General features: G+C 39.3%; 1 protein-coding gene across 20 annotated transcripts in view; it reads left to right on the top strand.

The window, feature by feature from the left end:
• Positions 1 to 3,671: 3,671 nt before the first annotated feature.
• Positions 3,672 to 19,892, top strand: part of jakmip3 (Janus kinase and microtubule interacting protein 3) — a 379,633-nt gene continuing 363,412 nt past the window's right edge. For 19 of the 20 annotated variants that reach the window (XM_043712579.1, XM_043712578.1, XM_043712577.1 and 16 more), the window contains exon 1: positions 3,672 to 3,837. The gene's annotated coding sequence lies outside the window, so the exon portion shown is untranslated. Of the gene's footprint in view, positions 3,838 to 4,085; positions 4,156 to 19,892 lie in introns of those variants that run through there. The other variant, XM_043712567.1, reaches the window with a different exon arrangement.

Raw genomic sequence — 19,892 nt, 5'->3', positions numbered from 1 at the left:
GTAGTCAAGTTGGGTTGGGGAGTAGTGGGATGGTCAGGTGCTGATTAAGGAGTCATCTATGTAGTTATCCACATGTTAAATCAGGTTTTAATCTTTCTAACATTTCACTATCCTGTAAGTACTATGGAACTGTCCAATGTCTCTGACTCCAACTCAGAGTTGGACACATTTACAAAAGATCCTGGACAGCAAGGAAATCTCGCATCAAAAGTTTAAATAACTTGAGTATATCCTGCATAGATCCATGAATTAGGACTTCCACTGGCTCCTGTCATGCATCTTCAATTATTCATGTGGTCTCCAACAATCCAGAAATTGGAAGATTTGGCCCATTGACCATAGTAATTTCCCCACAACAGATAATTGGTTATTTAGTTGATAATTCCCTGATTACCCTCTCTCAAGTTTCTTAATTGGTAGGATGGCTTTTGGAAATCTCCAAATGAAAGACAGGTTCTCAAATCTAGAGAAGTCTGGAAAATCATAATCAAGGCATCTACAATGTTCACAAAGCAACTTCTTAAAATAGAAATATCTTCCTGGATATTTGTCACTTATTTTTGTCATTATTTTCTTTGTTAATGCAGTTTGCTTACATTAATTTGCTGAGTCCTTGATTTGATATCAGTTTCCTTGGGTTGTCCAGTTGACATTCTCCTCAACTCCAAATGAGGACACAAAGAAACTACTCAACGTTGTTCAATTTGCATTGACACTATCACTTGTCAGTCTTAATGGGCCACATTACTGCTGACCACTCTTTTACCTATTATAAGATTTTTTGTGGTTCAGCTCATGTTTCAGTTTTGCACTCTTGTTTTCATCACTCATTATAGTACTTCTTATCTCCTCTATTTGTCAGAACTTGAACGTTTTTTACATTTTTTGTATGCTTTCACCTTTAGTTTTCTCTTATCTCTTAATTTAACATTATATTTTATTTTGGTATGAAGTGATCTTACCTTTTCATGACAAGTAACTCTCCTCTTGACTCACCAAGTTATGTCCACCATCTACAAGGTACATGTCAGAAGTGTAATGGAATACTATCCACATGCCTGGATGGGTGCAACTGCAACAATACTCAAGATGCTCAGCACCAATCAAGACAAAGCAACCAGTTTGACTGGTACCCTATCTATTACCTCCCACATTTACTCCCTTCCCAATGATGCTCACTACCAGCACTGTGTGTTGTATAATATCTCATGCTCAGAATTTCAATATGCCTGTAAGAGATATACTCATGATATCATCAATGTATCATAAAATGTGATCCAAGGCTATAAAGGTTCTCATATTCCAGCTTACCTCAGATCCCTTGAAACATCATGCTCCACTGCAAGTCTGCTCCTCAGTTGAATCTAATTGTTTAATGTTAGCTCAGGCACATGTGTTTGATGAATATAATGCTTGTACATAATAGTTGTTTGTAATAAATATCTATTGGATTCTTCAATTCCACTATATTCATGTCCAGTTTGTTATAGTGCGGGAGGAAACATGAACATTGTTGCCATCAGGTAAAACACTTTTTTGGTGGCAAAATCTCACCGGTGTGTACTACCTACAAGATGCACTGCAGTAATTCACCATGGCTCCTCCTAAAGCACCTTCCAAACCTGCAATCTTTGCCATCTAGAAGGACAAGGAGTGCAAATGCTTGGGAGGACCACTATCTGCCATTCTCCCCCAAGTGATGCACCATCCTGACTTGGAACTGTATTACCATTTCTTCATTGTCACTGCACCAAAATTCTGGAACTCGCTTTTTGATAGTATTCTGGGTGTACATATGGATTGCAGTGAACTGCTTTCTTGAACTACTATCAACTTCTCAAGGGCAATTTGGAACAGGCTACAAATGCTGGCTAAGCCAGCAATGCCCAAATCCAATGAATGAATACAAATACATTTCTGTATCATACATTTTTTAAACTCTATCCACTGATATGCTGTCATTATACCCATTAGCTGATTTGTCCATTTTGTTGTGAGCAGTATATTGAAGTTAACCTCATCTACATCAAGAATCTTACAGTTGTTTTCCACTTTTCCTTTGTAGCACTACATTGAATTCAATCACATTATAATCACTATTAGATAAACATTCATGCATCAATAGGCTTAATTAATTAAATCAGGTTCATCATTCATTACTAAGTGTGATATGGCACACCCTTTGTTGGCTCCAGGACATATTGTAAAAAAAGCTATGCCAAGCACATTCAAAAAATTTACTATATTTTGACATGTGCCAGTCTGTTTAGTGCAATCCATATGAAAATTAAAATCACTCATTAAAACCCCTTTACCTTTGTTATGTGCTTGACTAATCTCTCTACCTACATCACAGTTGCCACGGTTATCCACACATGAACCCCCCACTACAATCTTAATTCTATTTCTCTTTATTTTGTTTCTTAATGCCACCAGTAACATTGCCACTACTTGCTTACTCTCTCTTATTATTGAAGTTATTTTATCTTTCACCTCTTAGGCTACTCTTGCTCCTCTACATTTTCTCTATCTTTTCTGGAGACCTTGTGACTTGGTATCTTCAGCTCATTTTCCTGACTGCTTAGTGGCCATGTATTAATAATGTTTCCGTGTGTTTGTATGTGTATATCTCAAATGTTTTTTTAATATCTCAAGATTTGGAAAGGTAAAGTCTGCACATTAGTTTGCATTTTCAGGATCAGCTTTTGCTTTTGGAGGTTAAACATGTCATAAATTGAAAATAACAATCCTTCTGATACTAAATCTCTAACGGCTCAGGTTTTGAATTATTCAGTTAGTGCATTTTGACACAAATATGACACCATGGAGGTACTGTCAGTTAATGTCTGCTCTGTGCAGTCAGGCACTGTTGAATCAGGTGTGGATAACTGAAATTAATGCTGCTTAATCCTTATCGTCTAAGTGTGCAGATGATATCAATGATCTTTTGCAGTAAAATTAAATGTTCTATATTTAGACATTAGCTTTCTTTTGCTCTGATTCATTGTGTTGATTTCTTCCAGAAATAATTTTAGAGCAACAGTAAGGTTTGGATCAGTGTTCCCCAAAGCTTCCCTATTGCGATTTATATCAAATTGGATGCCATGTGTATAATTTTCATTTAATTGACTAATTACATTGTGAGCATTTGTAATTATAATCTTATCACTGATGGCCTGTCTGCACCTCTATGAAGCAGGATTATTTGTGGAAGCATCTTGGGGGGGGTCGGTCATGTTAAACATGATCAATTTGGTGTAGCTTTTCTAAAACGATGCCAGTGATCACAGTCTCTGCTGCAGACTGCAACATTCTGCTTTTCTGCATTTATATAATCCTGCCTCAGAAAAGATAATGTGTGAATGAAAACAATTGGCTGGAATGCCATGGTAACCTTCTAATTTGTTTCACTGTGTTCTCAAGTAGATAAAATACTTTCACAGTTTTAGGATTTGGGAATGATTTCTGGCTGCAAAGGATATTTTGGAGCCCCAATTTCAACCTTTTGCAACAGTACACTTAGATTCTTTTCCATTTAAATTTCTTGCTTGGAGACAACTGAATAAACGATATCCCATTCAGCTTTCAAATTAGAGAAGGGCTGGTATGGGTTGGCTTTATAGCTGATCTTCCTTGGTGACGTGCCTGCACTCAGTAGACGATCTGCAGTGACACTGCAATGGCTGAGGGGCGGCTGTTGGCAGCTTGGAATGAGCTCATTCTCCCAGGAGGGAGTAAGGCTCAGAGAGAATCACTGAGAAGCTGCAGCCCATCTGTAAAATACATCCTCAGTCTGTCTCTGCTGGCCTGATTCTTTTACTTGGGGGTGTGCACATGGTAAGCAGATATCTTGTTTGATTCATTTTAAATTATGCACAGAGGGGTTTTTGATGAATCATTAAGAGTCTTCAGCATTTTTTTTATTAGAGAGGCTGAGGGCCTGAAATAAATTCCTGGAGTATCAGGACGGATCATTTTGTTTGGATAATGCTATCCTGTGTACATGGAAAAATACCTTTTAAATGCATTTGTAAAAAAGACAATGTATAGCTTGGGAGAATAAATAGCAATGCATACAAAATTGCACCTCTTCAGATGTTAGAACATTACCATGTACAGCAGTCTGTGCACTATCGTTTGGAACATGCATTTAAGGTTAGTGATTCAATTTTTGAACTAAAGATGTTTCACCTTGCACGCAGGATTGTTATGTGTCTGATGTACTGTTGTTTAGTTGTACCAATGTAGGGTAAACTGCAGTGCTTTGAAAGAGAACCAGAAAGGGAGTAGGCCTGTTTGAAATTAATATTATCATAGGGGGAAAACTGAATTGAAATCGTTATTTTGTAAACATTTGATATGCAGAGGTTATAATTGACCTATGCTTTTTCAGTCTTATCACTTTAATAGCGTCAATGTCTCAAATTTATATATTTATAATTTGTAGTTATTTCTGGGCTTTTGCTCGGTAATATTTAAACGCTGTTTGAAATGGAAGATTCTCATTCAGTGATGCTGTAAATTTCATTTTAATCTCATTCCACTCACTGTTTTGTAATTGATGTAAAGCCTTGCGCCTGGTAACTGTTTAATATGCAGACTGCAGCTTTTAGACATGGGACATTCGGAATCTGAAGGATCAGTCAAACCTGCCATGGTTCCTCAATGTATAACCATGTATCTATTTTCAGTGAGGGCATCCCTAGTACTTTATCTGACAATTATAATTGAATTAGATATTTATTGCTGCTATTTTATTGTGCAATTTTTTATGGTCCTTGGTTACTGTGTGTGACGCGATGTTTCTCTCACTATTGCTTGTTAACTGCTGAGATCAATATAATTATTTATTGGAAGCAACAGGAATGTAATTTTGTTTTATAATTGATACATTTCCTTCAAGTTGTGCATAAAAATGCGATGGAAGATATTGTGCTGTGGTTGTGTTTTTACATGGATTGCAAAATGCAGTTAAATGCTCTTTAAATGTTAACTTTCATGAGAGAAGATGGTAGCTGCTTCGCTCAGAGACTGGATGGTAGGAGTTAAAGACTCTACAAATATTCTCAAGATCTAGCAGGCATTTGTATTCTAGAATGGCATTACAAGCCTGGTGATGAAGAATAGGATTATTGTACCACCACTATAAAGCTCTTTTGTAAGAAGGCTTACATACAGATGTAATTGTAACCCTAAAGTTCTTATTAATGTTTGTTGAAAGATTTTAAACAAAACAAATCAAAGCCAACATTTGGGTGGCATAACATAATTGCAGTTGACACAAAATGATAAATAAGAACTGATTCTTCGAAAAACTAGTGTATTATCAAAAATGTTGAACTCCAGGAAAGCTAAGTATTAGCACCACGTTTGCCTGCACAGTCAGCATAATATGGCACCTTTTTCTGTAATGTCATGTCTAAGAAGCTAACAGGGCATGGAAGAAGCTACAGGTTATATTTGTTGCTTCCACATTTTCCATATTGCTTCCTCAGACCATACTTCAGTTATTTCAGAAATCCTTGCTACCCCCATATTGGAAATCTTTTCATTTGAAATAATAAATAAGTAGCACAGATGTGCAAGGGCAACTGTTACAAATAAAGCAATGCCAGGTTAATACTAACATTTGCAATGCTAGTATTATCCTGTGTTCGCAATTTTTTTTAATGACAGCAATTAATTCAGTTCCTAACACCACTGCTGAAGCTTTGCTGGATACCCATATGCCACATTATATAAAGCACTAGATTTTTCTGGTCACTGCTGGAGTATGGAATGATAAAATGAGATTATACGTGAATCTCCCAAATTTAAGTTACTGTGTGATGGACTTTTGCGGGGTTATATCCTGATTGTTCATCATCTACCCAATGTGGTATTTGCTCAATTGACCAAGTATGAATAGAGTAATTTAGTACCTATAGTATTATTACCTTCTAATGAGATAATTACATGCTGAAAATATGTCACGCTGATCCACTGAAGTTTTAAATGCATTTAATTTCCATAAGAAATAAATAAGACATTAGGTTAAACAATTATTTCATTAAATGGAAGTGTGCTAGTGTGTTTGTCCTATCTTAAATGAAATGCAGACTTCTGTTTTGTGAACCATATTTCTATTTGCAAATGTACATAGTCGACAAGCTAGTGTTATCTGCAGTTATCAAAAAGGCCAACTAATCACAGAAAAAAACCCATCATTTCTATTAATATAGTTGTTTTGAACCAATGCACAAATACACGTTTTTCAATGGTAGATTTTACAAATTGTGAAATGCTAGAAAGTTCTATATTCCTGTTAGGGTGAAAGGAAAGGCTGTTAGGTTTAGGGAATGCTTGATAACTAGAGAAATTGAGGGTTTGGTTAAGAAAAAGAAGGAAGCATATGTCAGGTAGAGACAGGAGAAATTGAGTGAATCCTTAGAGCATAAAGGCAGGAGGAGAATACCTAAGAGGGAAATCAGGATGGCAAAAAGGGGACATGAGATAAGCAGAATCCAAAGGGTTTTTACAAATACGTTAACGACAAAAGGGTAACTAGGGAGCAAATAAGATCAGCAAGGCAGCCTTTGTGTGGAGCTGAAGGAGATGGGGGAGATACTAAGTGAGTATTTTGCATCAGTGTTTACTGTGGAGAAGCACATGGAAGATATAGAATGTGGGGAACTAGATGGTGACATCTTGTAAAATGGCCATATTACAGAGGAAGAAGCGTTGAATGTCTTGAAATGCATAAAGGTAGAAAAATCCACAGGACCTGATCAGGTGTACCCTAGAACTCTGCAGGAAGCCAAGGAAATGATTGCTGGGCCTCTTGCTGAGATAATTGTATAGTCACAGGTGAGGTGCTGAAAGACTGGAGTTGGCTAACGTGGTGCCACGATTTAAGAAAAGTGGTAAGGGCAAACCAGGAACTACAGACTAGTGAGCTTGACATTGGTGGTGGGCAGGTTGTTGGAGGGAATCCTGAGGGACAGAATTTTCACATATTTGGAGAAGCAAGGACCGATTAGGGATAATCAACATGGTTGTGTGTATGGGAAATCATGTCTTATGAACTTGATTGAAAAAGTAACAAAAAGCATTGATAAGGGCCGAGCGATTGACATGATCTATATGGACTTCAGTAAAGCATTCAACAAGGTTCTCCATGGGACATTGGTTAGCAAGGTTAGATCTCATGGAATACAGGGAGAACTAGCCATTTGGATACAGAACTGGCTCAAAGGTAGAAGACAGAGGGTGGTGGTGGAGGGTTGGTTTTCAGACCGGAGGCCTGTGACCAGTGGAATGCCACAAGGATTGGTGCTGGGACCACTACTTTTCATCATTTACATAAATGATTTGGTTATGAACATAAGAGGTACAGTTAGTAAGTTTGCAGATGACACCAAAATTGGAGGTGCAGTGGACAGCAAAGAAGGTTACCTCAGATTACAACTGGATCTTGATCAGATGGGCCAATGGGCTGAGGAGTGGCAGATGGAGTTTAATTCAGATAAATGTGAGGTGCTGCATTTTAGGAAAGCAAATCTTAGCAGGAATTATACACTTAATGGTGAGGTCCTAGGGAGGCTGCAGAGGGGATGAGACTGTATGGAGGTCAAAGATGGACCGGGTCCGAAGGGACTCGCTGTATAAAGATCTGGGCAACGGGGGGATAAAACACACCCAATGGCACCCTCACCCTGATGGCCACCTTTGTGTGTGGCTGCATCAAGCTGTGCGTGGATCCCCGGTACACAAACACCAAGTGTCACTACGTACTGAGGTTCTACCTGTCGCCGGTGTTACGAAGGATAGGCCTGGCCTCGCTGCCGCAGAACGCTCCGAGTAGTTGGACTGTTCCATATCACCTGTCCGTCGTGGAGAAATTTATGAAGAAAAACACCTTTGACCACAAGTCCATCAGGAAGTGGTCAGCACGTAGTGTCCTTGAGACCCTTCGGGAAAAGGAGAGGGCGGATCCTATCGAGCGGTTCCCTGGACAGACTGTCAAAGTCATTTGGCAGAATGCCTCATCACCAGAACTTTCCAACAAGCACCAAGACACGGCTTGGCTGGTGGTGAGAAGGGCTCTGTCTGTGACATCCTTTATGCATGCCTGGACTCTCAACCGCACCGCACGCTGCCCTTGAAGCGATTGCAGGGGGTGGGGTGGAAACGAGATTGTCACACACCTCCTTCTGGAATGCGCCTATGCAGAAGAAGTCTGGAGAGGAATGCAGTGGTGTTTTTCGAGGTTTGTCCCAAGCAGCGCCATGACGTGGGACTCTGTGCTCTACAGTCTGTTCTCCGGGACGCACACCGAGACAAACATCAACTGTGCCTGGAGGATCATCAACTCAGTGAAGGATGCTCTCTGGGCGGTCCGAAACCTGTTGATCTTCCAGCTGAAGGAGTTGACCCGGACTGAGTGTTGCAGACTGGCACATTGCAAGGTCCAGGACTACGTGTTGAGGGACGTGCTGAAACTTGGGGCAGCTGTCACCAAGGCGCGGTGGGGAAAGACCACCGTGTAACATCTGCCTGCTTAAGAACAACAGGGGGCCCACTCAGTCTTTTGGGCTCTGCTGATGCCTAAGCTAAATATATGGATATATGATTGATAACGTACAGACCTGTATATACAAATGATGAAATCTGATCTCTGTATACAAATGTTTATGTATGTATGGCATGACCAACTGTACAGTCCATCAAATTATTTTATGAATAAAGTATATTTTTGAAATAAAAAAAAGACTGTCACACACCTCCTTCTGGAATGTGCCTATGCAAAGAAAGTCTGGCGAGGAATGCAGTGGTGTTTGTTGAGGTTCGTCCCGAGCAACTCCATGACGTGGGACTCCGTGCTCTACGGTCTGTTCCCTGGGACGCACACCGAGACGAATATCAACTGTGCCTGAAGGATCATCAACTCGGTCAAAGATGCTCTTTGGTCTGTCTGAAACCCGTTGATCTTCCAACTGAAGGAGCTGACCTCGACTGAGTGTTGCGGACTGGCACATTCCAAGGTCCAGGACTACGTTTTGAGGAATGCGCTGAAGCTTGGGGCAGCTGCCGCCAAGGCGTGGTGGGGAAAGACCACCGTGTAACGTCTGCCTGCCAAAGAACAGGGGTCCCACGCAGTAAGTGGGCTCCACTGACGCCTCAGCTAAATATATGGATAGTAAAAGTACAGACCTGTATATACAAATGATTACTCGATCTCTGTATGTAAAGAAATGGAATGTTACGTATGTATGGCATGACCAATTGTATAGATCATCAAAATATTTTATGAATAAAGTATATTTTTGAATTTAAAAAAAAAGACCTTGCAGTGCAGGTTCATAGCTCCTTGAAAGTAAAGTCGCAGGTAGATAGGATAGTGAAGAAGGCATTTAGTATGCTTTTCTTTATTGGTCAGAATATTGAATATAAGAGTTGGGAGGTCATGTTGCGGCTGTACAGGATGTTGGTAAAGCCACTGTTGGAATATTGTGTGCAATTCTGGTCTCCTTCTATTGGAGGGATGTTGTGAAACTTGAAAGCATTCAGAAAAGATTTAGAAGGATGTTGCCAGGGTTGGAGGATTTGACCTATAGGAAGAGGCTGAAAAGGCTGGGGCTGTTTTCCCTGGAGTGTTGGAGGCCGAAGGGTGACGTCTTAGAGGTTTATAAAATCATGAGGGGCATGGATAGGATAAATAGACAAATTCCTTTCCCTGGGGAGGGGGAGTCCATAACTAGAGAGCATAAGTTTAGGGTGAGAGGGGAAAGATATAAAAGAGACCCAAGAGGCAACCTTTTCACGCAGAGGGTGGTATGTGTATGGAATGAGCTGCCAGAGGAAGTGGTGGAGGCTAGTACAAATACAACATTTAAAAGGCATCTGGATGGGTATATGAATAGAAAGGTTTTAGAGGGACTTGGGCTAAGTGCTGACAATTGGGACTAGATTAGTTTGGGATATCTGGTCGGCATGGATGAGTTTGACCGGAGTACTCTATAAGATCAAAAGATGTAGGGGCCGAGGTAGGCTATTCAGTATGATCATATCCAATCTTATAATCCTCAAATCCTCTTGCCTGCCATAGCCCTTAATTGCCTTCTCCTTGAATATACTTAATGACCCAGCCTTGACAGCCCTCTGAGGTAAAGAATTCCACAAATGGTCAGTCCTCTGGAAGAAGAAATTCCTCCTCATCACTACCTTAAATGGATCACCCCTGAGTCTGAGATTATGTCCTCTTCGACTTCGACTCTCCCACAAGGAGAAATAACCTCCCTGGATCTACTGTGTGAAGTCCCCTAAGAATCTTGTACATTTAAATAAGATTGCTTCTCATTCTTCTAAACTCCAATGAGTACAGGCCCAACCTACTCAACCTCTCCTCACACGACAGACCTTCCATATCCAGGATCAACCTAGTGAACCTCCCTTTAGGCTTCCTCCAATGCCGGTATATCTTTCTAATCAAAAGGTGTAGTGCTGGAAAAGTGCAGACGGTTAGGCAACATCAGAGGAGCAGGAGAATCAACATTTCTCAGAAACGTTACTGATGAAGTGCTTATGCTTGAAATGTCAACTCTCCTGCTCCTCGGATGCTGCCTGACCAGCTGCGCTTTTCCAGCAACACACATTTTGACTCTGATCTCCAGCATCTGCAGTCCTCACTTTCTCCTAGTATATCGTTCTATTTCAGTTTTAATAAAGAATTAACTTTTAGATAAGGGGCTACAACTGTCCACTGTATTTTAGCTGTGGTTTGATAGTGACATGTAAAGCATAAACAAGGTTTCATTGTTTTTATACCAATATCCTCTGAAATAAAGGCCCACGTTCCTTGGCCTTCCTGATCACCCGTTGAACTTGCATGCTAGCTTTCTGTGATTTATGAACGAGGATTCCCAAATTCCTCTGTAAGGTAGCTTTCTGCAGCCTTTCTCCATTTAAATAATATTGAACTCTTCAAGCCTCTTGCCAATGTGCACAAACTCACATTTTCCCATGTTGTATTTCATCTGCCAAGTATTTGCCCATTCTCTTTACCTGTCTATATCCCTCTGCAGACTTTCGGAGTCATCCTTGCCAACTGTCTTCTTGTTCTAGACTTTAATACATTCACTTTCCTCATCCAAGTCATTGATATATATTGTAAATCATTGTGGCCCCAGCACTGATCCCTGTGGCACTCCACTAATTACAGGATACCAACCTGAAAATGCCCCTCTTATGCTAACTCTGTGACTTCTGTTAGTTAGCTGATCTTCTGTCCATGCTAATATACTATTTCCAATGCCATGGGCTCATTTTATTAATTAATGTAATGTGTACTACCTTATTAAATGCGACATGAAAATCCAAATGTATTACACCCATTATATTATCTATTGTGCTTGTTATCTCCTTCAAGAATTCTAATAAATTTGTCAGACATGATTTTTCCATCATAAAGCTACCTGACTATGCTTGATTGTATTATGTATTTATAAATGCTGTGCTATTACATCCTTTATAATAAGTTTAAACATTTCCTAATAACAAATGCTCAACTATCTGACCTATTGTTACCTTTTTTTTTGCCTCCTTCCTTTATAAAATAAAGGTATGATGTTGGCAGTTTTCTAGTCCTCTGAGATTTTTCCAGAATCTAAGAATTCTATTGAAATTAAGAATTGTAGAGATTTAATGCATGGAAACAGATCCTTTGGGTCAATTAGTCCATTCCAACCATAATCCCAAACTAAACTAGTCGCACTTGCCTGCGTTTGGCTCATTTCCCTCCAAACCTTTCATATTCATGCACTTTATTTAAATGTCTATTAAACTTTGTAAGTATGCCCACATCCACCACTTCCTCTGGAAGCTGTGCAAATACAAATTTCCCCCATGTCTTTTTAAAAATCTTTCTCCTCTCTCACCATAAAAATCTGTTCCCTAATCTTGAAATCCCCTATGTTAGGGAAGAGATAACTGCCATTCACCTAGCCTATACCCCTCATGATTATTAAATCTCTATAATGTTACCTTTTAACCTCCTATGCTCCAATGAAAAAAGTCCCAGCCTGTCCTTATAACTTGAGTCCCCATTCCCGGAAGCATTCTTGTAAATCTCTTCTGACCCTTCTCTAGCTTGATAATATCCTTCCTATAACTGGACCAGAAATGGGCACAGTACTCTGGAAGAAGCCTCACCAATATCCTGTACAACCTTTAATAAGACATCCCAATTCCTATACTCAAAGGTCTGAGCAATGGAGGCAAGCATGATAAATGTCTTCTTGACTACTCCGTCTACATATGATGTAAACTTCAAAGAATTATCTACCTGAACTCCAGGCCCCGCTGTTGTCCAACACTACCTAAGGCCCAACTTTTAGTTGTATAAGTCCTGCCCTTGTTTGTTTTACCAAAATGCATTATCTCACATTTATGCAAATTAAACTCCATCTGCCACTCCGCAGCACATTAACCCAATTGATTAATATTTCTTTGTAATCTTAGATAACCTTTTTCACTGTCCACTGTCCACTGTTGGTGTCATCAGCGAACATACTAACCAAGCCTCCTAAATTTTCATCTAAATCATTTTATATAAATGACAAACAAAAGTGGACCCAGCACTGATCCCTATGGGAACAGGCCTCCAGTCTGAAAAACAACCCTCCACCATCACTCTCTATCTCCTGCTGTTAATCCAGTTTTGTGTCCAGTTGACATGCTCACCTTGAAACCCACATGATCGAACTTTACTTATTAGTCTACCATGTGAAACCTTGTCAAAGGCTTTAGTAAAACCCTAAGAGAGGCAGCAAAAGGCACAAAGAGCCAAGATTTAAGGGGAGCTTTCAGCATAAATAAAAAATGGAACATGATGATGCCAACAATATCATATTGGGAGTCAAGGTGGCTGAGAACTCTGTCATAGAGTCATAGAGTTGTACAGCACAGAAACAGACCCTTCAGTCCAACTGGTCCATGCCGACCAGATATCCCAACACAATCTAGCCCCACCTGCCAGCACCCGGCCATATCCCTCCAAACCCTTCCTATTAATATACCCATCTAGATGCAATTTAAATGTTGTAATTGTAGTAGCTTCCACCACTTCCTCTCGCAACTCATTCCATACACGTACCACCCTCTGAATGAAAATATTGCCTCTTAGGTCTCTTTTATTTCTTTCCTGTCTCACACTAAACCTATGCCCTCCAGTTCTGGATTCCCCCACTGCAGGGAAAAGACTTTGTCTCTTTATCCTATCCATGCCTCTCATGATTTTATAAACTTCTGACGAATCAGAAATCAAAGCCACTGGAGTACTTTTCTAAGAAATTAAACCAATACGAGAAGAAATGTTCTATGGTGGAAAAGGAAACTTTAGGATTAGTATTTGATCTTTGCAAGTTTAATTCTGTGCCTGTCATGATTGTAAAGAAATGCTGATCTATACTTACCATAATTCCTTAACTTTAATAGAAAAATAAGAGTCAAAATGTGACATTATTGCGGTGGTATTTGTCATTTCAACTTTATAATATCAAAATTGTTTATATTGCTGAATAAAATTAGGCTATCAGAAGAGATAGCCTCTCCCTGTAGCTCAGATCCTCCAACCCTAGCAACATCCTTGTAAATCTTTTCTGAACTCTTTCAAGTTTCACAACATCTTTCCGATAGGAAGGAGACCAGAATTTATCTGAATTAAACTCCATCTGCCACTTCTCAGCCCATTGGCCCATCTGGTCAAGATCCTATTGTCATCTGAGGTAACCCTCTTCGCTGTTCACTACAGCTCCAATTTTGGTGTCATCTTGAGAGCTTGAGGATTGACAAAAATAAATAAGATACTATAGTCACAAACATATAGAATATGTTTGGTGACCTGAAGCAGGAAAAAAGCAGTGAAAATTCAAATAAGAGTATCTGACATTGTGGAATAACTAGCAATATTAGCAAATATTTGGCCAAGGCAATACATATTGTGTGGTTGAGTTGAAAGGTTGGTGGTTGGTTACATAGAGGTTGAAGCTATTAAGGATTGGCAATCAGTCGAGTCTTCTGCAGTCATAACTAATCTGGAGGTGGGGTGGATTTTGTGATGGTCTAAAATCTAAGGGAGTCTGTCAGATGATGTGGGGATGGAGAGAGCATTGGAAAATACTCAGTGGTAGTAGTTATCAATAAAGAAAAGGAGTTTCAAGTTTCAATGATTGTCCTGAAAGAATGAGATTACTTCGTTTTGGGGATATGGAGTTAGCAATACAGATCAAAACAATGCAGTTAGATTGTGATTTTACCATCTTCTGTAATTAAAGTGTAAAAATAAAGCTGGCACAGTTCCACGGTCTCATCAGAAAGCGATGACTGGTGATGGAGGTAGTATCTTTTTTATGGTGACCTCAGCCAGTGCAGGAATTGAAATGTATGTCACAAACTAGCTAACTGACCCCCTTCTGTAGGAAAAACAAGTAAAGCCACAAGAAGACCTGTTTATGCAACTATAGTTAGTTTGCTTAGTAATAAACATTGCTAAGTGTGAATTTGCAAACACAAGGGTAACATACCTATGATATACCGTAGGGCAAAAGCAAGTGTTGTGAAGAACAGTGAAAGCCCGGATAGAATTCTCCAATCCTAAAACTAAACAGGAAATCATGATTTTTTGGGAATGTGTGGGTTTTATTAGAAATTCATGCCTAACCTCAGCAATGATGGATGTAATTTTAGCAATTTTTTTCCGAAATACGCAAAGATACTTCAGTTGACTGAATGCCAAAATGCTTTTGAGAAACTGAAGGCAATCATAATAATTGAACTGGTGTTGACCATCGTGACTTTAATGACCCTTTCAAAATGGCAATTGATACTAATAGGCTTGCCGGTAGGTGCAATCCAATTAGAGGATGGCGAATCAGGAATCGAAGCCACTGGAGTACTTTTCTAAGAAATTAAACCAATATGAGAAGAAATGTTCTATGGTGGAAAAGGAAACTTTAGGATTAGTATTTGATCTTTGCAAGTTTAATTCTGTGCCTGTCATGATTGTAAAGAAACGTTGATCTATACTTACCATAATTCCTTAACTTTAATAGACAAATAAAAGAGTCAAAATGTGACATTATTGCGGTGGTATTTGTCAATTCAACTTTATAATATCAAAATTGTTTATATTGCTGAATAAAATAATGGAAATGAATCATCAAGACTGTAAAAATGGCAGAATAAGTTAGGAATTATGTAAGACAGGAATAAGGATGAATAGATTTAAGATTCATGTTTTGTTGTGTAAGTCATATATCTCATGCTGAAATGCATTTTTGAAATGGTATTTCATTTCTTTTAAGGGTGGAATATTCCACCTATAATCAGTGTTTTAAGTGATGTGTGTTTAATAGCTGCCAAAAAAAACACACACGTAGGAAGGGATCACATGGTTACAGGAACCCAGCAGTAAATTAAGGATAATTGCATTTCTCCAGACATGACACATTTCATTAAATAAAAATATACACTGCAAGTTACGGTTAAGTTAATCAACATAGGTGGTCACAAAGAAAGATCATTCATTGACAAAATAATATCTTAACCCCAAACGTTCAACCTTTATTCATCATGCACCTACATTGCACAAAGCCTTTAAATCATGCAGGTCTTCTATTAGTACATGTGTACATTGTTACTGGCTGTTTCCCTGGTATCTGCTGGTCACTCGGGTGATATTTATTCTCTGGGCAGGTATCATTCACATGGCAAGGGCAGTTGTCTGAATTTGATTGAATGAGAATCCTCTTTTTGTCCCCAATATTTCCTCTTGATTACACAATTTGAAGAGATGAGTTAGGATAAGCAGAATAACCTGTCTTGCCCTTAATTATCTGAGTGGCTGTGACAAAATTCCATATGTATGCACCTCATACATAATGAGGTTGCAACTGCTCAACACCAATAGTATGAAGCATATTAAATCAACAGTCAAATTAACATTGAGTATGGATTTTTTTATTTTCAATTTTTAATGGAAAATATTGACAAGATTTGAAATTTCAAACCCAGCATGAGCAATCACAAGACTAGGAAGTAAGTCTACAAAAAGTATAAATTATTGTTCCATGTGTAAGAACCCCAGCTGATGTAAATTCTGGACAAGTTGGATGCCAGCATGAACCTGTCTTTATAGATCATAATTTTGTTTTGAACAAGGTGGTCTCTCACTGAAACAAGCTCACCATGTGACAGATTTTGTTTTAATGAGGCACAGTCTTACGTTGAATCAATGACCCCTAATTCTAGATTCTCCCAAAAGAAGAAATATTCATTTTGCATCTATGTTTCAATCTGGTCATCTCCTTACCCTTTTAAACTGCAGCAGATACAAGTCTAGCCTGTCTAACCTTTGATTATCGATTTAGTGGTTCTGGAAAAGCACAGAAGGTCAGGCAGCATCAGAGGAGCAGGAAATCGACGTTTCGGGCAAAAAGCCCTTTATCAGGGTTTTGGTTATGGGATGTGCTTTCTGTTTCATCTAGTAAACATCCTCTGAACTGGTCCAATGCAATTACATCCTTTCATAAATAAGGAAACCAAAGTTGTACATGGTAACAAGGTATAAACAGCCCTGTAAAACCTGCAAAGTCCTCCTTCATTACATGTGGGGAATAGTGCTAAAATTAGGAGAACTGTTTCACAGACTAGTCAACAATAGCTTAACACTGACTATGACTATGTCCCAGACACTGTCACCATCCTTGGTATGGCATGGTCCACCACCAGGGTATCCCAAACAAAGGTGGCAGCACCATAGTATACTATTGGGAGGGAGTTACCTTAAGAATCCTCAACATTGACTCTGGACATCAGAAAGTCTCACAGAATCAGGTCAAACATGGTTAAGGAAACCTCCTGCTGATTACTATGTGCCGTCCTCACTCGACTAGTGAATCCATTCTCCTCCATTGTGAACAACGCTTGAAGGAAGTACTGACATTGGCAATGGTGTGATATGTACTCTGGATGTAGGATTTCATTGTCCACCACCAAGAATGCATTGGCAGCAGTACTACTGGTGGAGCTGATTGAGTCCTAAAGCTTGTTGCTGCTTGACTGGGTCTGTGGCAGGTGGTGAGGGTGACCAACATGCTTGACTACATCCTCACCAATCTGCCTGCTGTAGATGTATCTGTCAATGACAATATTGATACCAAACAGATCTAGAAACTCAAACTAGGCATTAATGAGACACTGTTGGCTATCAGCAGCAGAATCTCACTCCAGGCATAACCTGTAACCTCGTCACCAGGCATATTTCCCCACTGTACCTCACTATGGAGGAGAATGGATACACCAGTCAAGCCAGGGGATCAACCTTGGTTCAATGAAGAATGCAAGAAGGCATGGCAGGAGCAGAATCAGGCACACTTAAGAATGAGATGTCAACCTGGTGAAGCTACAGAACAGGACTACATGTGTGTCAAATTGAATAAACAAGTGACAGACAAAGCTAAGTCATTCCACAACCAATGGATCAGATTTAAAGTCTGCAGTTCTGCCATATCTACTAGTGAATGGCGGTGGACAATTAAACAACTCAGTAGAAGATGAGACTCCACAAGTATCTCCATCCTCAATGATGGGAGAGTTGCCTGTAATGGACTTTGCATGTAAACACTCAATTCGCAACATGGGTGATTTATTGGTGATGGTTAGTAGTTTAAAAACAATACTAAAATGAGTGATTTTGATGGTGGAGAAACCATTCAGTTGTGTGATAGCACTTCCAGATATAAAAAAGAAAAATAAATGATGGGAGAGGCCAGCACATCAATACAAAAAATAATGCTGAAGCATTTGCGACAATCTTCAGCCAGTAGTGCCAAGTGGATGATCCATCCAAGGTGCCGGATTCTTAGCTAGCTAGTCAAGTCCAGGTACAATAAGAGGTAAAGTTAGTAAGTTTGCAGATGACACCACAACTGAAGGTGTAGTGGACAGCGAAGAAAGTTACCTCAGATTACAATGGGATATTGATCAGATGGGCCAATGGGCTGAGAAGTGGCAGATGGAGTTTAATTCAGATAAATGCGAGGTGCTGCATTTTGGGAAAGCAAATCTTAGCAGGACTCATACACTTAATGGTAAGGTCCTAGGGAGTGTTGCTGAACAAAGAGACCTTGGAGTGCAGGTTCATAGCTCCTTGAAAGTGGAGTCACAGATAGATAGGATAGTGAAGAAGGAGTTCGTATGCTTTCCTTTATTGGTCAGAGTATTGAGTACAGGAGTTGGGAGGTCATGTTGCAGTTGTACAAAATGTTGGTTAGGCCACTTTTGGAATATTGCGTGCAATTCTGGTCTCCTTCCTATTGGAAGGGTGTTGTGAAACTTGAAAAGGTTCATAAAAAATCTACAAGGATGTTGCCAAGGTTGGAGAATTTGAGCTATAGGGAGAGGTTGAGTAGGCTAGGGCTTTTTTCCATGGAGTATTGGAGGCTGAGAGGTGATCTTATCGAGGTTTATAAAATTGAGGGGCACGGATAGGATAAACAGACAAGTTCATTTCCCTGGGGTGGGGGAATCCAGGAGTAGAGGGCATATGTTTAGGGTGAGAGTGGAAAAATTTAAAAGGGACCTGTGGGGCAATGTTTTCACAGAGTGGTACATGTATGGAATGAGCTGCCAGAGGAAGTGGTGGAAGTTGGTAAAATTGCAACATTTAAAAGGCATCTGAATGGGCATATGAATAGGAAGGGTTTGGAGGGCTATTGGAGGGCAAGTGGGGCTAGATTAGGTTGGGATATCTGGTCGGCATGGACGAATTGGACCGAAGGGTCTGTTTCCATGCTGTACATCTCTATGATGATACAAGTTTATAAACCCAAAGAAATAAACATAGATTGAACTGTACTATTTGTTTTGATACAAATTCAAAGATTTTTAACACGCAGTAATTGTATAATCTCAATCCTAAACACTCCTTTTTATAAATTTCAAAAAACACCAACATCCCTAGTACGGTAGCCCAAAGCACTCCTTTCACTGCACACATCAGAGAAAAAAATCTTTTCCTAACACTTAAGGTAAATGTGCCTTTTACATTCAAGAATCAAGATGTGTACAGCTTCTTCCTGGAGCTACCACACACCTGAGCTTAAACATACTCCGTTTTAAGGAGCCTTTTTATCCAAACACTTCTGTTTGGAACTCGAGAAAATTCTCCACATGTCCTGAACATTGCTGTACACAACCATCTCTATTCAAGGACTTCACAGAAACGGCCACAAAAAAATCAAACTACAACAAAATGTTTCTCCCCCTAAGCTATGGATATTACCCCTAGCTTTAAAAAAGCCCTAAGTCTAGAAATTTTCAATTAGATCTTAAAGTACAATGGTCTACCTTGCTAAATCATAAAATATCCTGAGGTAAGTAAAAAACCCATTAATGCTGCCTAAGTAGTGCTTCCAAGCTGTTTTCAAAGAAATCACTACAAGCCTGGTTTATACTGTAGGCATAAATCAATTTAACCCTCTGTTTCTCTTGACTGTTGCTGCTTTTCAATTCACAGTTTCTCTTTATTCCTGAAATGTTCTGTTGCAGGTGAAGGACATTCTATACTACTTTATGTATCATATGATTATATTTGACCATATTTTAGGGCTCAATGGCTGATTCAAAGAAACGTCAACATTGCCATATTTATAAAGAAAGTAGACATTAGGAATAATACAAGACAGTAACCTAACAGCAGTTCAAATGTCTGTAGTTTGGATGGCATTCTTTGTTACTGATATCTATGAGATTATTGTATGATAATGCTTACATATTCTAATCTAATTCTTCAAATAACTTTTGCTTTTTGGATTTCTAGATTGACAGGAAGCTACAAAACATTCAGTTTGTCC

The sequence above is a fragment of the Chiloscyllium plagiosum genome, chromosome 22 (assembly GCF_004010195.1).
Source record: "Chiloscyllium plagiosum isolate BGI_BamShark_2017 chromosome 22, ASM401019v2, whole genome shotgun sequence".
Classification (NCBI taxonomy): domain Eukaryota; kingdom Metazoa; phylum Chordata; class Chondrichthyes; order Orectolobiformes; family Hemiscylliidae; genus Chiloscyllium; species Chiloscyllium plagiosum.
This window is presented reverse-complemented; position numbering and strand designations above follow the sequence as displayed.